Source organism: Rhinopithecus roxellana, chromosome 3 (genome assembly GCF_007565055.1).
Source record: "Rhinopithecus roxellana isolate Shanxi Qingling chromosome 3, ASM756505v1, whole genome shotgun sequence".
NCBI classification, from domain to species: domain Eukaryota; kingdom Metazoa; phylum Chordata; class Mammalia; order Primates; family Cercopithecidae; genus Rhinopithecus; species Rhinopithecus roxellana.
In genome coordinates, this window is record NC_044551.1 from 8,568,398 (window position 1) to 8,590,717 (window position 22,320).

Genomic DNA, 22,320 nt, shown 5'->3' on the forward strand with positions numbered 1-22,320 from the left:
TGTCCCATATTCATTCAGAAATTTATCATTTTAGTAGATGAAATTTAAGAGATACTTTCATTACAGAAGAACTTGTCCTATGGGAGTAAAGAAAATGGTACAATCAAGTCTTAGGTTCAATTGTTAGTTGTCTGTGAGTAGGAAGAAGGTGACAAGAGCATGAACGTGCACACACACACACACACACACACACCAGTGAGTGTGTTGTTCATTGTGATTCTCCATCTTCAGAACTTACCTTAATTACGGCTGCCCTTGCATTACTCATAATAGCCAAAAGGTAGAAGCAACCGAGGTGTCTATCACTGGGTGGGTGAACAAACAAAATGTAGTATATACATACAGTAGAATATTACTCAGCCTTAAAAAGGAAGGAAATTCTCACACATTCTACAGCATGGATGAACCTCAAGGACATTATGGTAAGTGAAATAAGCCACTTATAAAAAGACAACTACCATATAATCTTGCTTATATAAGTTACCTAGAGTAGTCAAATTAGTAGAGACAGAAAGTAGAATTGTGGTTTCCAGGTGCTGGGGGAAGAAAGAATTGTTTAATGGATAAAGAGTTTCAGTTTTTCCAGATGAAAAAGTCTTAGAGATTGTTGCCCAGATATGTGACTACAGATAACACTACTGAACTGTACACTTAAAAATGGTTAAGATGGAAAATTATGTATGTTTTACCACAGTTAAAAAACAAAATAATAAATAACATTGCTTGATAATGATCAATTTACTGAAAATCAAGCTTAAGGCAAAATAACATTATTGTCCCTCTAAAGAAATGTTTATGATCTTTATGTGGGAAGTGTAAACCTAGATTTTATTCCTGTTCTTGACTGTTAAGTAAATACTCTGAGTTTATGGAAAGAGTACTGGAGATTGGTTGCACAACCATGTCATGTACTCTATACTACTAAATTGTACACTTACACATGATTAAGATGGGAAATTTTATGTGTATTTTACCACAATTAAAAGGGAAAAAAAGACCTACAGGCCCAGAAGTTTTACAATTTCTAAAGAGTCAGAGAGAGTAAAAGACACCTAAATATACTTCACTTAAAATTTCTTCAATATTTATTATTTGGAATAAGCAGTGTAGTAGTGTTTTTTAAATTGCTCTCCTTATACATATCATATTCTTTGAGTTTCTTCCTCTTCTTTTTTTTTTTTTTAAGATGGTGTCTCACTCTGTTGCCCAGGCTGAAGTGCAATGGTGCAATCTCAGCTTACTACAACCTCCGCTTCCTGGGTTCAAGCAATTCTCCTGCCTCAGCCTCCCAAGTAGCTGGGATTACAGGAATGCACCACCATGCCCAGCTAACTTTTTTTTTTGAGATGGAGTCTCACTCTGTTGCCCAGGTTGGAGTGCAGTCGTGTAATCTTGACTCAGTGCAAGCTCCACCTCCTGGTTTCATGCCATTCTTCCACCTCAGCCTCCCAAGTAGCTGGGACTACAGGCACCCGCCACCACACCCGGCTAATTTTGTTTTTGTATTTTTTAGTAGAGACTGGGTTTCACCATGTTAGCCAGGATAGTCTCAATCTCCTGACCTTGTGATCCATCCTCCTCAGCCTCCCAAAGTGCTGAGATTACAGACATGAGCCACCACACCTAGCCTAATTTTTGTATTTTTAGTAGATATGGGGTTTCACCACGTTGGCCAGGCTGGTCTCAAACTCCTGACCTCAAGTGATCCATCCCCCTCGGCCTCTCAAAGTGCTGGGATTACAGGCATGAGCCACCGTGCCCAGCCTTTTTGAATTTCTTCTAAGCACTGGAGATAGCAATGCGTACTCTACATTGTTTCTACATGCACTTTAGGAACCAAGCATACACCCCTGACTCCCCTTTACGTGATAAAGCATATTTGCAGCTTCCATACTTTTCTTGGAAGGTTAATAGTGCTTTGTTTTCCTCTACCACTGTGGTAGGGGCTGCTGGTGCTCACAACACCCAAGGTCCCCTGTTCTTGGGATCCCAATAGATTACACTTCTCAATCCCTATGCACCTGGGTGAGCTGTAAGACTAGTTCCCATCAGAGTGGATGTGCCTCACCTGAGAGCAGTGGCGCCTTTTCCACATGTGCTCTTTGCTCTTATACTGGCCAAATGGAAAAGATTCCAAAATCTTAGAAGAGGATAGAGCTGTAAGAAGGAATGAGCCTGGATCCCTAAATGACTGCATGGAATAGAACTTTGGAGTAGCCCTGTATGGGAATGTGACCGGAATGAAAAATAAATTTTGCTGTGTTAAGCCACTGGAATTTGGGACTTGTTAAGCAGTTAGCCTGCTCTAACACAACCACCAAAGGTATTACAGAGACAGGATGTGTATTGATGTACCTGTGAGCTAAGGGAAGGCCAGATAGGCAAGGAGCATGGAAATTACATGTTTCATGATTCCCAGGTGTAATCATTTTATGTTGCTCATTAATCATGTGGCAAATATGTTTAAATAAACGTAGGCAATTCCTGTTCAACAAATATCTCAAGGGTAAGGGGTTTTGTTGAGGCTTGGACCAGAATGTTAATGCCTCCTTTTGGGCCCCAGCACCGCAGATGCAGGAGAAATCGAAGTGAAAGACTTCTCAGGGGAAGATAAAACTGAAGCTCAAGTGGGGAGACTCAGGAGCTCCCAGTACAAGAGACCCTTTCAGAGTTCTAATACCCCAAGTCTTAGAGATTTGAGACCTTTCTCTTTTTTTTTTGTTTTTTTTGTTTTTTTGAGACGGAGTCTTGCTCTGTCACCCAGGCTGGAGTGCGGTGGCGCGATCTCCACTCACTGCAAGCTCCGCCTCCCGGGTTCACGCCATTCTCCTGCCTCAGCCTCCTGTGTAGCTGGGACTACAGGCACCCGCCACCACGCCCGGCTAATTTTTGTATTTTTAGTAGAGACAGGGTTTCACCGTGTTAGTCAGGATGGTCTTGATCTCCTGACCTCGTGATCCGCCCATCTCGGCCTCCCAAAGTGCTGGGATTACAGGCGTGAGCCACCGCGCCCGGCCAAGACCTTTCTTTAAAAGCAGTGATCAATGCTGACACCAAAGAATATGTAAGGTGGCTCACGCCTGTAATCCCAACACTTTGGGAGGCCAAGGTGGGCGGACGAGGTCAGGAGTTCGAGACCAGCCTGGCCAATATGGTGAAATCCCGACTCTACTAAAAATACAAAAATTAGCCAGGCGTGGTGGTGCGTGCCTGTAGTCCCAGCTACTCAGAAGGCTGAGGCAGAAGAATTGCTTAAATCTGGGAGGTGGAGGTTGCAGTGAGCTGAGATCGCGCCACTGCACTCCAGCCTCAGCAACAGAGGGGGACTCTGTCTCAAAAAAAAAAAAAAAAAGAAGAAAAGAAAAGAAAATGTAAGACACCCTGACTCTTAGAAGTTCTCCAAATATTAATCCATCCAGTCCCGACCCTCATCCCATCCCAGCCTTGGTTCTCAGTTGTTCTTACCAACAATTTCTGTGTCAGAGACTGAAACTACGGACTGGCTCCCTGAACTCAGCAGTCCACAACAAACTTTTGGCCCTGTTGACTTGGAGGGACACCCTTCTTCTTGGCCCCGATATGGACCTTTGGCCAATGGAACTATCAACCAGTTTGTCCTTTCTTGTGTAGAATGACCTCTCAGCTTCAAACCTATGGTTCTTTTTCAGCTCTGAAACTCCTGTGATCCCTTGTTTGGAGGTTAATAGAGTACATTTTTATGACCCTTCAATGAGTTTGTATTCACTAGAAATGAAATCTTTATCATGCCCTCCAAGCCTCTGTGTGACCTGACACTGACCCTCTGTGACATCCTGGGCTGCTTCTCACCCTTCCTTATCATAGCTACCCTGGGGTGTCAGTCCCTGAAAGATGCTACCTCTTTCTGAGGGCCTTTCAGTGGCTGGTTCCTATGCCTAGAAATGCTCTTGTCTCAGCTCTCACCATGCTTAGCTCTTTGTCCTCCTGAAATCTCATCACAAAAGCCACCTCCACAAGGAAACTTTCTCTGACACAGCCCCCTAACGCAGGTCTCTGTATTGGTCACCTTGTGTGCCCTCACAGCCCACTCAGTGCACCTCTTGGCCAGCCATCGCAGCAACAAACTTTGTCTGGGTGACAGCACCTGGCAGCCCCTGGCCTCAGCTGTACCTGGCCTCAGCTATACCTGGCTTCTTTCAGTTTCTGCCCCAGGATTTCTCTGGTGTTGCAGTGAGAGCTTTGCATGCACAGCCTAGGAACGGGAGGAAATGAACAACCCATGACCACTGGGAGCTGGTGGACCTGTGTTTATCTCTTCCTTCTGTGGGCTGGACAGTTCTGAGGTGTGTCCTCCTCTACTCTTTGGTGTCCCGACAGAATTGTTCCCATGGCCCACAGCAGTGACTAACTTAAGAATACACCCTAGTTTCAGCTTTTCCTCTTTCTTTTTTTTTCCCAGTCCCCACTTCTCTTCCCTGTGATCACTTCCCAAAAGAAACCACCTACATGCAATTCTTTGCCAAGCTTTCCACAGATAACTTATGCTAAGAGAGTCATCCTCCCTTATTTAATATATCAGGATCTTTGTCTTTCTCATAGCACTTACTACAGCTTACATTAATTTTATTTTTTTCTATTTTTATATTTTTTTGTTCTGTCTAGATTAGAATGTAAATGTCAGAGGGCAGGAACCTAGTCCGTTTTCAACTGTATCTTCAGCTCCTTATGTGTAGTTCCTGGCACAGAAACACCATCACTAAACATATATAAAACGAATGAATAAATCTCAAAAATTCATGTGTCTTATTTTTTTAATTACCCTTATATTCTAGGTATTGAGAGGCAATATAACATACTTGTTAAAAGCCTACATGTTGGAGTTAGACATTCCTGACTCTGCCATCTAAGTAGCTCAGTGACCTTGAGCCAGTTACCAAACCTTGCTGAACACCAATTTCCCCAACTGTAAAGTGGGATTAATAATAGTACATAGTCCATGGGATTTTTATGATGCTGAAATAAAATATGTAGAAAGCATTCAGGACAATGTCTGGCGCACAGAAACCACCTAATATACTTTGCTTTTAAAATACTCATGTAGCTAAAATCTGAAATTGCACAAATGTAATCTCCACTTTAGACCTTCCAAATTTGTCAGTCCTTTACCTGCATTTCCCAAGTGTGCTTGAGGTTAATAATATGAGCCTCATGACTTGTAGCTGGGAATCAAATGATTTGGGTGTATCATGCTCTTTAAACATTCCACGTGTCTTTGGTTTTCCCATTAAGTGCTTTGGGAACATGCTTAATAAAGAACAAAGACCAATGCAGATGTGTAGCATGTTAATTTCCTCCATTTCTTGTCTTTTGAGGGATCTAATTCCATGTGATTACATTTTTACGTTGTAAGCTAGAACCACAACCAGATAATAATGATCATATACTCCTGGTGTTTTCTGAAGTTGTAATAATAATTTAAGCAATGATCAAATATTACATTAAGTAATGCTGCTGGAGTGAGAGTTGGGAATGGGTGCTGTCACCAACATAATGTTGTGTCTCGGACTTTGCACACTCCTGCCCTCTCCCCACCAGCTCAATCAGGAGTAAGGTCTTTATTTTCCAGACAGAAGGAAATCATGTCCCATCAATATTGGCTTTCTATAGGTCTCTCTGATGAGAGAATTTGTGCCTACTTAGAGACTGAAGAATGTTAGTACCTTGGTTCCGGTGAGTTTCTCTTCTTTAGAGTCACCTCAAAGAGCAAAACCCAGAGAACTTACATCTGCCTTGGTTCACAAGCCTACTCTCAGGTGACTTTTAGAAATGCTTATTAAATCCATTCACCCCTTGAGAGAAAGAAAACATAGAAGTTGGGTTCTGAAGTGCTTAAAGGTTCAACACAAGACAAAGAGACTCTGTGTCAGCATGTGGGAGGCAGAGGTGTTGACTCCTGGATGTTATTCTTGGGCTGCAGAAGGGAGACAGTGCTGGAATTTTTCTTCTGTCATTGTTAATTGAGCCTCTCCGCTTGCAAAGAGAATCTCACCCCACTCCTCTCCTGACTTCCCTCTTCACTTTCCCTTCTGACTAACCCTTACCTGCATTAGAGCCAAGACAGAGGGTCAGGACCTGTGGCCAGGGATGGGTAGGGAAAGTGGCTGGGTGGCGTGACTCTAGGAAATAGGGTGATGAAGAGGAGGAATTGTAAGTCTCAGGAGTTTCCCTCAATGTCGTGTTGCGGTGCACTGTGACAAATTAAGAACACTGAACGACAGAAGCTGTGAAGTGTTGTGCAGAGTTGAAGATAGGAGAGCTGACTTTTAGCCCTAACCCTGCCACTGAATAGCTCCATGAGCTTCTCCTCTTTGAGCCTTTGTTTCCTGGAGATTGGACAAGCAGTTTTCTAAGGTTCTTCTCTTGTCATTCAATTTAGGCAACTGATGCTACGTAAGCCGATTTTTAGCCCCTCACTTCATATCGCCTGGTTTTACCCACATCCCGCTATCAAATTGTTCCTGGCCCCATAAAAATAATCAAGAAAGCTCATGTGGTGGCTTTTGCCATAGGGGTCTGATTTTTGATGCTATAATTTTTCATGCATATAAAACTAATATTTTAAGTCTTCTGTGCTTTGTTCTGTTCTTTCGGTCTGGAAGAACATGCTTCAGAGTTACACTTAGCCTGGAACATGGCCTGACCTCTATGGTATGAATAAGTGAGCTCCATGAAGACAATAAGATCTCCTGAAATTATACAGATATGTGCATACATATACATATATGTGTGTCTATGCATGTGTAGATATATGTGTGTAATATTATATTTAAATAATATTCTACTTTTTCAAAAGTTCCCTTAAGCTACTCCATGTGATTTTATGATAATTTTGTTTGATTATATTCTATTTATCCTCATTGCTTTCCGGCTTCATTGCCATTCTGTCCATATTGCTGCTCAAAGCAGAATTTTAAGAACACCTCGAGGTGTTTTTAAATTAAGCCAGTAAACAGCTTTAGCCGACACCTCCAGCATGGCACAGTGACAAAAGCCAACACAAACAGGGAGTGGGAGGTTTGCTGACAGCTCTGTGCACTGAGACCTCAGGACTGGTTTGGTGAGGCAGGCTCAAGCAATGACTTGTGGAGGAGCCAAAGAAGAGTCAATCATGTTGTCTCTTGTATCAGGTCCCTCCACAAGGAACGGAAATCTACAAGAGGTTGAGTCCTCCTTTAGTCAAAGCAAGAGAAGAAGCACTCAGGGCAGGGTGGGATGCGGGTCCTCAGCCCCTCCTCTGTTTAAGGTCTCACTGCTGCAGCAGGGCCGGGTCCACATGTCTCCTTCTGTGTTTGGTGTCCCAGAGCCGTACTTAGAACTCCAACATTACCTTGTGTGTTTGTGGTGATGACAAGGTTCCCAAGCACAGTGACTTAAATAAGAGAATGTACTTCCTTCTGTATAAGCTCAGGTGTATTGTCCAGGGGTGGCTGGTACCCTATGTTGTTGGGGATCCTGCTCATATAAAGAACCTAGCACCAACAAATGCTTTTCAGTTATCATAAGCCTTAAAAATCTATGAGAGTTTGTGGGAAAACAAAGGAAAGGGAGAAGATAAAAGCATGTATGGCAGAGGGCATTGCCAATGTGCTATAACCCATATGCTAAGGCTCCATAGAGCCTGTGAGCCTGGGCAAGTGACTTAACCTCTCTGTGCCACATCAATAAAATGGTGATAACAAGACCTAGCTTGTAGGCTTGTTGTGAGCATCTCACACGTTAACACGTGCAAAGTACTTACAGCAGTGCCCGGACCACAGTCAGAATCTAATAGCAGGCCCTGTTGGTGCCCTACCAGTACCTGTGGCTACTCCCCATTTCGTGCACTCCAGATGGCCTTGTACTGTAAGAATTTGTGAGTCTGCCTCTAGGCTCCCCCTGGCCTCCTGAGAGTGTGCTCTGCATGCAGGGCTGGCCACAAAGGCTGAAAAGGCAATAGACAGCAAGCACCCCTCAACCAGGATGGAATTTGGTGTGTAAATACCTCAGCTTTCTCATCCCTTGGGTGAGACAACTAGGCAGCATGTTTCGAATCGCCACACAGAGGTCTCCAGGGTGACTGAGCCCCAAGTATCCACATTCATAACCTGCCCCTGTCATATCCTGTCTTGCTTCCCTGTCGTCCTTGGTTCATTTCTGCACTCTCCTGGTCTTACTGGGATTACTCCCCAAATTAACTACTTGTATTCAGGACCAACTTCTGGGAAACCCAAACTAAGACACTCTTCTCCTTACTACACACTCCTTTCTGACCATATTGGCTTTAGTGTGCGTTCTGAATGATCCTGCCAGAACCTCACTCTCCCTTTTCATGCACCTCCTCCTCCTGATATTCCTCTTCTCACTTTTGCAATCACGTACGCACCAGGATGAATCAGATGCAGACTCCTGTGCCCTTCATAACCAACCTCCCAAGCATACATGCACACTGATACATACAGAGAAACCCATGGAATCCAGGCCCCAAAGGAAATGGAATGTGTAGCAAAGAATATACATTGTCTCTGGGCTTGCTATCTCGCCATACTTCCTTCAGGCTTGTTCTGATTTCCCCTGGGGCCTGCACATATGGTGTATTGCTTAGATTTGTGCCTGGGTTCAGACTGCACATTAAATCAGAGACGCAGGGTAGAATCAGGTCCACAGCTCTATATCCTGTTGTGATGGATAAGCGTTCTCTTTCCATTTCCTCCCCTGGGCAGGGAGAGGATGGAAGTGTTTTGCATGAAGACAGGAAATATCTTCTGTACAGCTTTGTGACCTAGATGGAATTATCCTAAAAGAGCAGGTCCACTGGGTGAGGAGAGATGTGTGGGCTGAGTTTTCAACTGAATGATTAAACAATAGTGCTTGCTGGGGCACACCCTGCTATTTTACACAATGGAAAAAAACAACTTGACAAAATAAAATCCATGTCTTCATCTTTAAAATGTTCTATCATTTCCTTGTTATAGCTATGCAAGGTTCAGTACCAAGTAGCAGATAGTTCTCTCTTTGCCAATATGGCAAACATATTGCAAACATATTGGGCTTCCAATATGTTTGAATTTCAATCACGACCCTTTAGTCAGTTTAGTTAAATAGATGCAGTTCCCGCAAGGGCAAGGTTCAGATTTCATTCACCATGGTCTATGAACTGTCAGTACCTGCATGAAGCACAGACTTTGCTGCTAGCTCTTGAGGACACACATCACTTTCGTAAATATGAGCACTATGAGTCAGTGACCAATCATGTCACTTCTTTCAAAGTCTGCCAGTGATGGTCACCACACCCTGTTATTGGTTCACACACAGACAGCAAAGCATGTCGCTGTGCTTCCTTGCCTTACAGTGATGATCCATGTGACATCTTACACAAATGGACAATCAATGGAGGGAAGTGGTCAGCAAAAATAAAAGTGAAGCAAAGAAATGAAAAATGAGAACGCAGGGAGTGAGATTCAAATCCAACATATACTATTTTTCATGTAAATAATTCCTATTACCAGACATATAGGTAGTTTCCTATCTTTACTCTTACAGATAACATTGTGATGAAAATCTTTATACATGATCAGGTGCAGTGGCTCAGGCCTGCAGTCCCAGCACTTTGGGAGGCTGAGGCAGGTGGATCACCTGAGGTCAGGAGTTCAAGACCAGCCTGGACAACATGGTGAAACCCCCGCCTCTACTAAAAATACAAAAATTAGCCGGGTGTGGTGGCACACGCCCATAATCCCAGCTACTCAGGAGGTTGAGGCAGGAGAATCGCTTGAACCCGGGAGGCAGAGATTGCAGTGAGCCAAGTTGGAGTCATTGTACTCCAGTCTGGGTGACAAGAGCAAAATTGTCTGAAAAAAGAAAACAAAGAAAATCTTTATTCATAAAGCTTCATCCACATTGAATCCTCAGGATCAGTTTCCTGAAGTAAAATTTCTGGGTCAAAGGGAATGATTTTTGGGGCCAAACTTCTTTATAGAGAGATTCTGCCAAGTCTCATGAGCATCAGCAGTTGGGGGAGGGTCTTCTCACCTCACTCTCGCTAGTCTCTGCTTCTATCATGCCAGAAATCTGTGCAAATGTGATTGCAAAAAGAGCATCTCCTTTGTTCTGACTTACTTTTCCTTGGTTGCTAGTGAGATGACTCCAAATATTTAAGTTCAATTGCAAATTATTCTTTTTTCCATTTTTGGGGTCTTAATTCCCACAACAATTTTGCCTGGTAGATATTATTATACCCATTTTACGGATGAGAAAATGAGGTTCAGAGGGCCAGGTAAATTTCCTGAAGCATCCCTTTAGTTACATAGCTCTGAAAGTTAAACCCACACTTTCCTGCCAAATTATGTCCTTATCTTTGGTTGAGTCTTTTTCTTTTATAAGTTACGAAACAATTAGTGATTTTGGTTGAGTGTTTTTCTTTTTAAGTTATAAAACAATTAGTGATTTTCTAAATTTTTGTAAGTTTTTGTCTTTTGAAAAGATGTAGTAGCATATAATAATAACCATAAACATGGCTAACAAGAAGACAATGCAACCTTACTAAATCATTTAATTGCTTTGAGCTTCACATGCTTTCAAATAAATAGTACTTCTCTCTACACATTGACAAGGCTATATGCCAAAATGATAATGAGATAATGAATAACATGTACCAAAATTCTTTCAAGTTAAAAAAAGGGAAGGTGCCCAACTTTTAACGGTTCTTTCCTAAGTTGAAAAATTTACTTACTTCAGTTATTTATAAATTTTCCTATTACTTTAATTATTATAAGAGTCAAAACCCTTCAATAAACTGAGTACTTTCTCAGTCACAGATGTCAATATCTCTCTCAGTTAAGAAACGGGGAGCAAAAGTTATTGATTTACATGGTTGAGATGGAGATCTTAGCACACATCCAGCGTTCTTTGGGAAAGGAAGTGGAAGGCTCCCATATCAGATGTTTTGGAAAGAAGATAACTGTGGTATGGGCTGGAAGTTGTAAATGGGAGCTTTCCAAAAACAATTTTATTGGTTCCTGTTGAATATTCATAAAGTTGAAACTTTGTGTCTGTAATTGTCCACACTCTGAGTCTAACATGTTGCAGTCAGTGGTTGTCTAGTTGCTTTCCCGAGGGTTCAGTGATGTTTTCGTTGTACTTGGCAGTGTGTGTGTGTGTGTGTGTGTGTGTGTGAAGAGCGTTGCCAGATCTTGGGCATTTATGGAGCGTTGCCTTCAGGGGCTGTGTACTCTGGACTCTGTCCAGGATGCCAAGCTTGTCCTAGATGACTCCCCCTGACAAAAGAACCAGGCTCGGCTCATCCACAAAGATTGTTCAGATCATTATGCACCTCACCAGTTTATTTGGCAGGTTTTGACCTGGGGACAATCTGGAAGCCCCCCAAAACCTTAGGAGACATGAACATCTTGCTCTTTCTGCACCAAGGGGAAGGCTTGTAAGCAGCTTCCAAAGAAGCAAGGAGAAATGTGTGGCTGGGGCCGCTGTATCTTGAAGTTCCCACAAAGTTCAATAGGTTATTTGCTCCTTCCTGCAACCTGTGCAGCTGCAATTTTAATTAACTGCAGAACTGCCTGCCACCCGGATAGTTTAAAGGAAGGCAACTTCAGCCATCCCAGGGAACTTTCTAACAAGAAGTGTTTTCTTCTTCTTTAGGAGAGCCAGAGAATATGGCAACAAGCCAAAATATCAAATATATAGTTGGCTGTATTTACATGACAGACTTTGATCGTGCCTTATTTAACCAATAGTCGTTACCTCCCCAACACTTGCTTTGCAGAACTCTGAAGCAAGGGTGCTTAAGGAAGGCCTCCTGGACACTCATTTCAGGGCCCTTTCTCCCTCAGCTGTAATAATATTCATTGTGATGTGAGTTCCACCAACATCTTTCAGCCCAAGAGGAAGTTTAGTTTGGCTGATTTAAACCTAAAATGAGGGGGGAAAGAACCCCACATTTTTTCTTGTTCTCCTGGATTAGGCTGTGGTTTTGAATTCGTTATTATAATTACCTGTACTTATTTATACGTGGAAAATGTAATCTTGCATATTGAAAGCAACCTTTGGCAGACTCTAACAAGATCCCAGATGATCTAGAAGATTATTGTAAATTACTTCCATGCCTGCATTATTTATTTTCTAATTGGATTCTTTCCTGATTTATAACGTTTGGTTTTATATGCAAGAATATGACCAAGTGACAGGTTTAAAACCTTGCTTAAGAAGATAATTTTTGGAGAAGCTTAGAAAAACAATATCCAACAACAAAAGGAATGATCATGCTCAAGAATGGCAAAGGTTTGCAAACTTTTTCTTATAGGGCCAAGTAGAGGAATTTTAGGCTTAAGGGCCATTTGGCCTTCATCACAACTACACAATGTTGCTATTATAATGGAAAAGCAGCCAAAGACTGTACTTGAAAGAATGGATGAGGTCGTGTTCCAATAAAACTTTACTTACAAAAACAGACAGCTGTTCATAGGCCTATAATTTGCCAACTCCTGAATTATGGCATAATCCATTTGGGGCATGTACCTGGTATGTTGCTTTTAGCTGAAAGGAAAGGAAAAGATAGCCTAAAATTTGAAGTTATCTCGGATATTAAGAAGTACCATGATAGGGAAGTTCCAGGATCAGTTTATTAAAGCAGTTAAGTGATGTCTAAAGGCCCAAGAGAACCCTCACCCCCACTCCAAGGGCACATTTAATTTCATAAACTTGGACAGATAATCTTTCCCCAGAGTCTTGCTGGCATTCACCATGGTAGACGTAAGCATGGCAAGGGTTTTTTCCTTTCCATATGTAGACTGTCATGGGCTGGAATTCATGAGGTTCTGCAGAGGTCTGTGGTGGGGAGGGCTCACATGCTAGTTCTTTCTCCACTGAGATCTAAAGTGTGTACTGAACTCTGAGCCTTAGCTAACCCCATCCCTGGCACATAGTAAGTTCTTCATAAACAATTGCTGGATAAATGAAAGAAATAATGGAAGGACTGACTGGTGGAAAGACTGAAGTACAGAAAGAGGGAAGGAAGGAGGGTGGGAGGGAGGGAAAGAAGGAAGGAAGGAAAGAAGGAAGGCAGGCAGGCTGGCAAAATGTAGATCTGACAACAGTTCCTGATGCAGGGATGTGCTTAATAGAAACAGGCAGGATTGGAGTTCTAATACCTAACCTGTGTCTTTTATATAATATCTATACATCTAATACGTATCAGATGTTCTAAAAAGTAAATTAAATATTTAGTGTGGTTCCTACCCTGGAGGATGTTTTCAGTAGTTCCTCCCAGGTGCAAAGGGAGGAGGCCTGTCTGAAACTCTGAGAAAAGGGCTTTGTGAATTGCAAAGCAGAAAACAAATGGTGATTAACTAAGGTTCCACAAGCAAGGGCAGGTCTCCGGAGAGCGGTCTCAAGAGATAACTCTTCTGCCTTCTTTTTGTCATTTGAATCCTCAGAATTGTCCCTCACTTACACCAAATCAACCTCAAACAGTCTATGATTAAAATTTCCACTCTGAGAGTCTGAGCAACGTAGGAATTGTAGGAACTGGACCATCTGGAGATAATTTATAAATAACACTCGCCTTTCAAATGGGCTCTGTCTTCCCAAAGAGTCCTCTGTCCTGTTAGTGGGAGCGCTGCCAAGGCACAAACCACTAAATTGGGCTAGGGACACTGAAGTTGCTGGCGGGAGCTTCTTATCTCTGATTCTTCTAAGAATTTGGGACGCTACACTGAAACATTTGTTTTTCCTCATGTAATATGTAAGCTGAAAGTTATCGGCTATCTTCAGGTTGGGAAAAGCTTTCAGGATTTTACTGCATGGGACTCACTCAGCTTTTGCTTTGTCTACTGCTAAAATAATTGAAACGTGAATCAAATACTAAATATAACCCAAAATGTCCTGGATACATAGTAAGCTTTGGGAGCATTAAAACATGACTGAGCCCTTTGTTCCTTTTTCAGTGAACCTGTTGACATGAAAGGGAGCCATTAATACCATCTTTTCCTCTCCTCTCCTCCAGGTCATTCCTAAGCAACACAATCTTAGCCCCTGTGGAGCTAGTGCCAGCTGTGTGAAGCTGTACAGTGGTGCAGCGTTAAGGGCAAAGAGCACTGTGGAGCCAAGGCAGACAAAGCTGCACAGAGCTCCCAGGCCTGGATGATGATCCCTGTTCCCAGACGTCTGTGGAGTTGCCATGTTGATGTTCTCTCATTGTTTCTGCTGAGCTGGAATGATCGAAATAATTCTGGGACTATGTATGACAAGTCTCACCAGACCTTGTTATGGATCAGGGAGAGGTGAAGTGTAAAAATAATCAAGTTCAAAGGAGAGCCCTGCCACCTGGGATCAGTTTTGTTAGCAGAATCCCACCAGCCTTGCTCCCCATATCCAAAATGCACTCATCTCCCACAGGCCCTTCCCTCCTCTTGGTTGGAGGCTCTGAGTTCAGACAGACGTGTGCAGTTAGTTTCTCTGGACTGGGGAGCTTTCCAAGGACCTCCTAATGGCAAGTGATAAAACTGATTGGCTGGTGCACGAGAGAGTCATAGTCAACTCATGGCATGAGAAACAGAAACTTGATAAAGCAGAGCTTTTCTGGAGGTTGGGCTGAAAACTTTATCTGGGAAATATACAGTGTAACAGAGAGCTGTGCTATTTAAAATGTAATGGGAGGTCGAGGTGGGCATATCACTGGAAGTCAAGAGTTTGAGACCAGCCTGTCCAACATGGTGAAACCACATGTCTACTAAAAAAAAGAAATACAAAAATTAGCTGGGCATGGTGGCAGTCACCTGTAGTCCCAGCTACTCAGGAAGCTGAGGCAGGAGAATCACTTGAACCCAGGAGGTGGAGGCTGCAGTGAGCTGAGATTGTCCCACTGTACTCCAGCCTGGGTGACAGAGTTAGACTCCGTCTCAAACAAAACAAAACAAAACAAAACAAACAAAACAAACAAAACAAATGTAATGGGCAGGCTATCTGCCGGGTCCGTTTCTGAGAACATTATTTGTCCCTGAAAGGTAGTTTCATAGTGGGATTCTTCTTTCCTGTTTCTTCCTGTGTCCCACAAGATTGATCTTCCTCCACACCTTTCTTTTGTTCCCTAACAGTTTACAGCATTAGTTTTCTAACAAAAGGAAGGAAAGTTCCTAGGGAGGTATATCAACATTTCTAAAAGGAAATGTATGTATACTTTGAAAACACATATTTCACATTATAATAGAATTTCATAATTTAGAAATCAAAAGTACATCACTCTATATTTCTCTTGATGAAAGTAAAATTTGACAAGTTAACTCTGCTGATGAGAATCTGCATCAGTGAATCTGCAAAGAGGGTACCAGTTAGGGGTGGGGCCTCATCTTCCTAGATGACTCAGGTCTAGAGCCTGTTGGCTGGGTCAGACATAACATTTTTATGTTTATCCAATAGGAAAATGATATTTTAAGGACCATCTGGGCACAGGTAACAGGAGATGCTTGTGTCTCTCCTGTAGGGTCAGTCTTCAGGAGACAGAGCTGAGACAGGAGTCCCTGGCAAGGCAGGAGCAGCACACCAGGGCTTTATGGTCCAGGATGCTTAAGAGAAAGAGAAATGTATGTGAAGACGGCCTGGCATCCACTACACAGGCCCTGCCTTCACTATGTTGATGCAGTTGCCCTGAAAATGGACCAAGAAAGAAGAATGAGGGCAGTGAGTCAGCAAAGGGTCTCAGAATGGGGGTCTCAGGACCTTCAGAGCTGGCAGCCTTGTGGCTGCCTCAGGACACAGTCATGCAGCACGTGGGGTCTGAGGGGTAGACAGTGGTTACTTCCTAATCTCCCATGGATGGTGCCCTGGGTAGGGGTGGGGATGAGGACCCACCCAAGCAGGCAACTAGAAGAATTTGATCCTGGAACTCTTAGCAGGGAGGCAGTTCTGTGTAGGCAACTTCATGGTATGAGTCTTACAGTGAAAAGAAAAGAAAGCCCAGTGAGCAGTGCCAAATGCCACAGAATCAAGTCCCCACCTGCTGAAGATGGGACAAGTGAGGACCACCAGGGCACCATTTTGGTGGAGGAGCTGGAAGGACCCTGGGTTGGTGAAAGATGTGACCTTAGCAGAAATCCATCACGTTAGGAAGGAATTGCCAGCCAAACTGGGGCACCAAGCTGCAGAACAGCAGGATGGGCACAGCTGGCACAAAGCCCATCCCAAGGCACTGAGAGGGAGGAGGGACTTGGGGCCTTGCAGTCCAGTGAGTTCCCATCAGGGAACTCAGCACTTAAGACTCCTAGAGTATGATCTCTCAAGCAGATGGACAGGAAGCCTGGAGATGGGGCTAAGTATGTGGAATGGGGACAGAAACCTCAAGAGTTCCCGAGACGCTGGGACAGACTGGACAAGGAAAGATGCTGCCCACTTGTAGGTCTAACAAGAAGCACGTTCTTCCAAAGATTTAGGGTGTCGTGAAGGTGGCAGAAGGCAATCAGCATACTCCCTTTTAAAGAATACTCAGCAATATATTAGCAGAAGTGCAAATAAATCTTTTGGAAACAGCATCCCACCTTCCTTGGACATTGATATTTAAGGCAGGGACTGCTGTGACGTCAGCCAGACTGTCCACACACCAAACCAGGGACTGCTGTGACGTCAGCCAGACTGTCCACACACCAAACCAGGCTGTCCCCGAGGCTCTGATTCACAGCTATTTACCAACACCTTGAGTGTGTTATCTGAAACAGCAATCAGGAGAGAAGGCTACACGAAAATCTAGACAGGTCGCACCTTCTTCAACATTTTGAATTGCAAAGTAAAAGGTGACACCAGCCCAGGAAGGTGTTGTGACCGTGGGAGGAGAAAGAATGAGCAATAATCTCTGGCACACTTCTGGGCAAAATGCTAAGCAGCACAAAAGTGCCAGAGCGTAGGATACATGGAGAAGAGAAGATATGGAAGAGAAATGGCATTTCACTGGGAATTGGGATAAATAGGGTCTTTCTTCACTCTAACTAACTTGCTACATTTGGGAAAGTGATTTAATGTCCCTGAGACCTGGCTTCTTCCCTTGTAGAACATGAGAGTTGATGCAGGTGTTCCCTGGGATGCTCCTCATCCTAGTAGTCTGTGAACCTGGGGGGTCTGGGTAGTTCACAGACTGGGACACCCTCTCCCAGATTTTCCTGAGCAAACAATACCCCCGCAATGCAGCCTTGGTCAATAGCATGATACTTCCCATCTCAGGGAATGTTTCCAATCAGAAAACATAAGGTGGATCCATCGGTGAGAGATCTTGCCAAACAGTGTTAAGACTTCCCAATGGCCCTACGTTTGCCATGCATTCAATTCTCAGCATGGTCTGGGCCTTTCTCACCTCATCCATTTCACCTACCAAGAAAGGAAATGACATTCATCTGGGCTGGGGCACAATTGCCCAACCAAACAAGCCAACCTGTAATTAAGGAGAACTGAACACGGATGCTGAGCCCAGCATCTTGGGGAAAGACTGCTGAGAGTTTCGCTTGGCTTTGGAGTTCAGTTATCAGATAACATGTGCTGGATTGACCTAAACTGCAACATGGCTCTTGTAATTATACCATGCTTTTGCTTTGGAGCCTGAGGGAAATGTGGAAGGCGCTGGAGTCTGAGCTCTGGGTCACCTGAACATCCTGTGATTATGCCCGGTCTCACATTCAAAAGGAGAGATGGGAGTGTTTGTATTTTACCCACAGCAGTGGACTCAGCACTAGGACATGTGGGGAGCATATGTCTTCTGTATCTCCTGGAACTCAGTATCTGTTCATTCATTCATTGAGTACCTACTGTGATCAAGGCACTGGATGGGGCACTATGACAATTTCTCTTTTGGAATTTTTCAAGATTTGTTTACTTGATGTTCTAGCCCAGGGGTCAGCAAACCACAGCCCATGGGCTAGATCTAGGCCTTTTCTTGTTTCTGTGCAGCCTCAATTGTTAAGAATTTTTACATTTTTAAATGGTTAAGAAAGAAATCAAAAGAAGAACACTATTTTGTTACACAAGAACATTGTGTTCAATTTGAATTTCGGTGTCAATAAATAAAGCTGTATTAGAACCCAGCTGTGGTGGGCAGAATTCTAAAGTGTCCCACAGGGATGCTCATCCTTGTATAATCCCCTCCCTTTGAGTGTGGGTGAAACCTGTGAATGTACTGAAGTATCACTCCTGTGATTTATATTATATTTTATTGCAAAGGGTATTCTTGCAGATGTCATTAAGATTACTAATCAGTTGATTTGGGGTGCTTCAAAAGGGAAATTGCCCAGGCAGGCCTAACCTAATCATACGAGCCATTTACAAGTGGGGTTTTCTCTTGCTGGTAGCAGAAGAGAAGTTAAAGAAACATGCTACAGCTGACCAGAAAGAGAACAAACATCTGTACTATGAACTGCCCAGAGGAGCCCTGAGTGTGACCCTGATGACAAGCAGCAGGGAAACCAGGACTTCAGTCCTACAACCCCAAGGAGATGGACTCTTCCAACAATCTGAATGAGCTTGGAAGCCTCCAGATAAGAGCCCAACCAGCCAATACTTTCATGTCAGCAGTGTGAAACCTAAGTGAAGAGCTCAGTTAAGTCCACCCAGACTTCTGACCTACGGAACTAGAAATAATAAATGGGTGTTGTTTTAGTTGACTGAGTGTGGGGTAATCTGTTCTGCAGCAGTATACTGACAATATAGCACAAATGCACATGCGTGTGCACATCACCTATGGCTGCTTTCACACTACACCAGAGAGTTGAGTCGTTGCAGTGGAGACCTTATGGCCCATGAGCCTAAAATATTTACTACGGAGTCTTTGACAGAAAAGGTTTGACAAACTGTGCCAAACTTTTTCTCTAACCATAAAAGTAATCTCATCTCAGATGTATTTTGTGAAAGTTTTGTGCCTGACCCAAGGCTTGCAAGAAACAGGACTTACACCCAGGCACACTCAGCAAACATTCCTTCTGTCAAGCTGAATTAGCTCCAAAAATTTAGTAGGCACCAGGCCGCCTGCAGACCTACTCTTCATTCCAATTTTTAAAATGTTAGGAGGAGAAAGAGTGTGTGTGTGTGTGTGTATTTATATTGTTGAGCAGGGAAAAAATATCAGAGGAACATGTACCATATATATTTTAAAGGTTGTCATATTCTATATTATGAATTTCAGTAATACTTGAAATTTTGTGTCATGAATTTGTGTTAGTAATTATTACCTTATTTTTAAAGGCTATTCTGTGCTCCATGTGTGCTCCTTGGTGCAGTGGCCTAGAGAAGAGAAAGTATGAAAATTGTTGCTTTGCAACCAGAATTTGAACTCACTCCACTGTCTTCTTGACTTCTGCCTTCTAGATGCCTCTTCTGCTTTCACGGTGAGATGTGTCGAGATAATCCAATGCTTCGTTCACTAATGGTGGTTATCTAGGAGAATAATTTTCAATCACTGTGGAATTAGAATGTCCTTTCTCTCTCTGTCATACAGACACACACACACACACACACACACACACACACACACACTCACATATTAAAATATTTGGAGAGGCCAAGGCAGGAGGATCACTTGGACCAGGAGTTCAAGGCTGCAGTGAGCTATGATCACATCACTGCACTCCAGTCTGGACAACACAGCAAGACCCCATTTCTACAAAAATAAAATAATCAAAATGAAAGGTTTGGCAGGGCGTGTATACAGCTTTAAATTGGGTTAAAGTCCCTATGACTCTAAAGACTGGAAGAAGGAGCTAAAGATGGTTTATTAGGGCTCTAACAAATAGCCACAAACTGGGTGACCTAAAACACAACAAAAATTAATTATCTCACAGTTTTGGAGGCCAGAAGCCTGAAATCAAGGTGCTGGCAGAGTCGGTTCCTTCTGGAGGCTCTGAGGGAGAACCCATTCCACGCTCTCCTGGATTCAGGTGGCTGCTGGCAACTCTTGGCGTTTGTTGGCTTACAGCTGAATCACTGCAGTCCCTGCCCGTGTCTTCACCTGGTATTCCCCACTGTGTGTCTGTGTCTCAGATCTCCCACTGCCATTCTCTTTTAAGTACTGCCATCATTGGATTTAGGCCTATCCTAAATCCAGATGATCTCATCCCAAGATCATTCCGTAATTACACCTGCAAACACCCATTTGCTACATAAGGTCACCGTCAGAGATACTGGGGTTAAGGGCTTGGACGTATCTTTTTGGAGGTCACAATTCATTTCCTTACAGCAGGGATTTAGTATGTTCCTGGAGCTGATAGGGAAAACTTTCTCAATCTCCTAAACAGCAATTGAAATCAACAAATCTGTTCTATAATATAGGGCAAGTTTTTTTTTTTTTTTCTCATGGGGCTTTATAGATACTTAGATCCCTTCACATACCCCCAAACCCCCATGATCTTGTGATTATAGATTGGACAATTACTCAGTGGCAAGGGAGATACTGAAATCTTCATCACTCTCCTACATGGGTGCCCCTGCCTTATCTTGCTCTTTTTACCCATCTGAATAAAACCCAAAGTAAGACAACATTTAGGAGATATGTCAAAAGTCAGGGTACTAATCCGCAAGTTTTAAGTCCAGCATTGAAGCCCACTGAGACTTTCTGTGAGTGGGAAATTGTGCTTTCCAGCAGAATAGTATGGATCTCTCTGGAAAGAAGCCCATGCCACTTATTGTCCATTTGGCCTTGGGAAAATCTGACGCTGTGATCTGGTTTCTCTCCCTGTAAAGAAGACATAACAATGCCTTGCTACCTTACCAGGGTGTTGTGTGAATTTGCTGACACCCATAAAGCTCCCTGAAAATGAAGAAGCTTACATAAGTCCCTGGTATTATTCACACAGCAAACGTTTTCCCCTGAGAATAAAGTAATAAATGGTACCATTGTGCAGCTGGTGGAACGTGTTCAAAAGTTTCCGTTCACAACTAGTAGATCAAGTTGTGGGTGGCTCTATGGACTTTCTGTGCTCATGCCAAGCTGCATCCAAAACAGCCAGCACGACAGGCTATCTCGGAATGAAAAGCTGTACTGTAAGAGACAGCCAGATCATGGCATCGTGTCACACAGGATAATTACGTGCAGCCAGAGACTACATAGGCCCTTTTCCTCACAGCAGGAAAGGAACAATGGCAGAAACATTGGCCATATGGATTTCTAACATGGCAGCCTTTGAGAAGCAACTACCTTCTTCCAGCACATTGATACACTTGCCAAGGCTAAAGATGCTCATGATTGTGAAGAACTATAGCTTTCTCTCTGCATTCATGGGCCAAGAGAAAGCAGAGTTCTAAATCAGATAGAGTGTTCAGGTGAAGGATCTATTCTCTTTAAATACAATTCATCTGGGTGGGAGTGTGTGGGAATAGTTTGGACAGAATGCTACTTACTGGCTGGCATAGGATACAGGAGAGAATTTCTTTCTCACCATTATACACCCTGGAAATACCCCAGCACATGATATAGGGAAAATGTCTTTTCTCTTTTAGCAAAGTCTGGGACTCTCAGCCTTTAGATGTCACATCGGGAAGATGACAGATATTTTTAATTGAATGAGAGGAAGATTAGCTACTGAAGATTTTTTAAGTGATCATGTTTGATTAGAGTTACATGGGAATTAGACTGATAAACTCACAGCTGGTCAGAGGGGATCAAGGTACTCCTTCAGTGGTAAATATTCTCATATTAAAAAGCTGAGGCAGGACTACACAATCATGGAATTTTTGAACTGCCATGGATTTACCTGAATATTAAACTATCTGGTAACTTTGCAAATTCCGTGGACATGCTAACATATTTTCCCCTCTTTCTTTCCAGTGGCAACAATGGGCAAAACCTTGAAGAAAATTAATGAGCTTAAGACAGCAAAAGTAGAAAAAAAATCTGTCTAGGTATTTAATATTTGAAGTTGGTAAAATCTTTAGATTGTAATACAAAGGTTATGAAGAAGTATTGTACCACCCACAGGGTGCATCAGGCTCCCTCTCGCCTCTCGCTTCCACATGCCTGTCACATTCTATTTTTAGGGAATCTTTCATTCGTTCTTTCAGTGCCTATTTATTTGGCACCTGCTATGGTACTAGGCAGTGTGCTATGCGCTAGAGATACGAACAGATGAAAGATACAGTCACTGTCCTCATGGGGCCCCTCACCTAGCGAAGAACGTGGTGACAAGCATCATGATGGAATCGAGGTCAGAGCCAAAATTACTAAAGAGAATTTCCTGGTGATGCCTTGCTTTAGGCCCTAATATCCAGAGTCCGGGCACCTTTTCTTCTTGGAATGGCTTCTGCTACATGTGTCAGGAGAACCACGGC

At 43.1% G+C, this 22,320-nt stretch overlaps 1 long non-coding RNA gene across 2 annotated transcripts in view; it reads left to right on the top strand.

The window, feature by feature from the left end:
- LOC115896557 overlaps positions 1-19,539 on the top strand; it is a 248,835-nt gene extending 229,296 nt beyond the window's left edge. Inside the window, exons 5-6 of one of the 2 annotated variants that reach the window (XR_004056478.1) lie at positions 14,033-14,309; positions 19,243-19,539. This is a non-coding gene — a long non-coding RNA (uncharacterized LOC115896557). Of the gene's footprint in view, positions 1-14,032; positions 14,691-19,242 lie in introns of those variants that run through there. The other variant, XR_004056477.1, reaches the window with a different exon arrangement.
- The last annotated feature ends 2,781 nt before the right edge of the window (positions 19,540-22,320 follow it).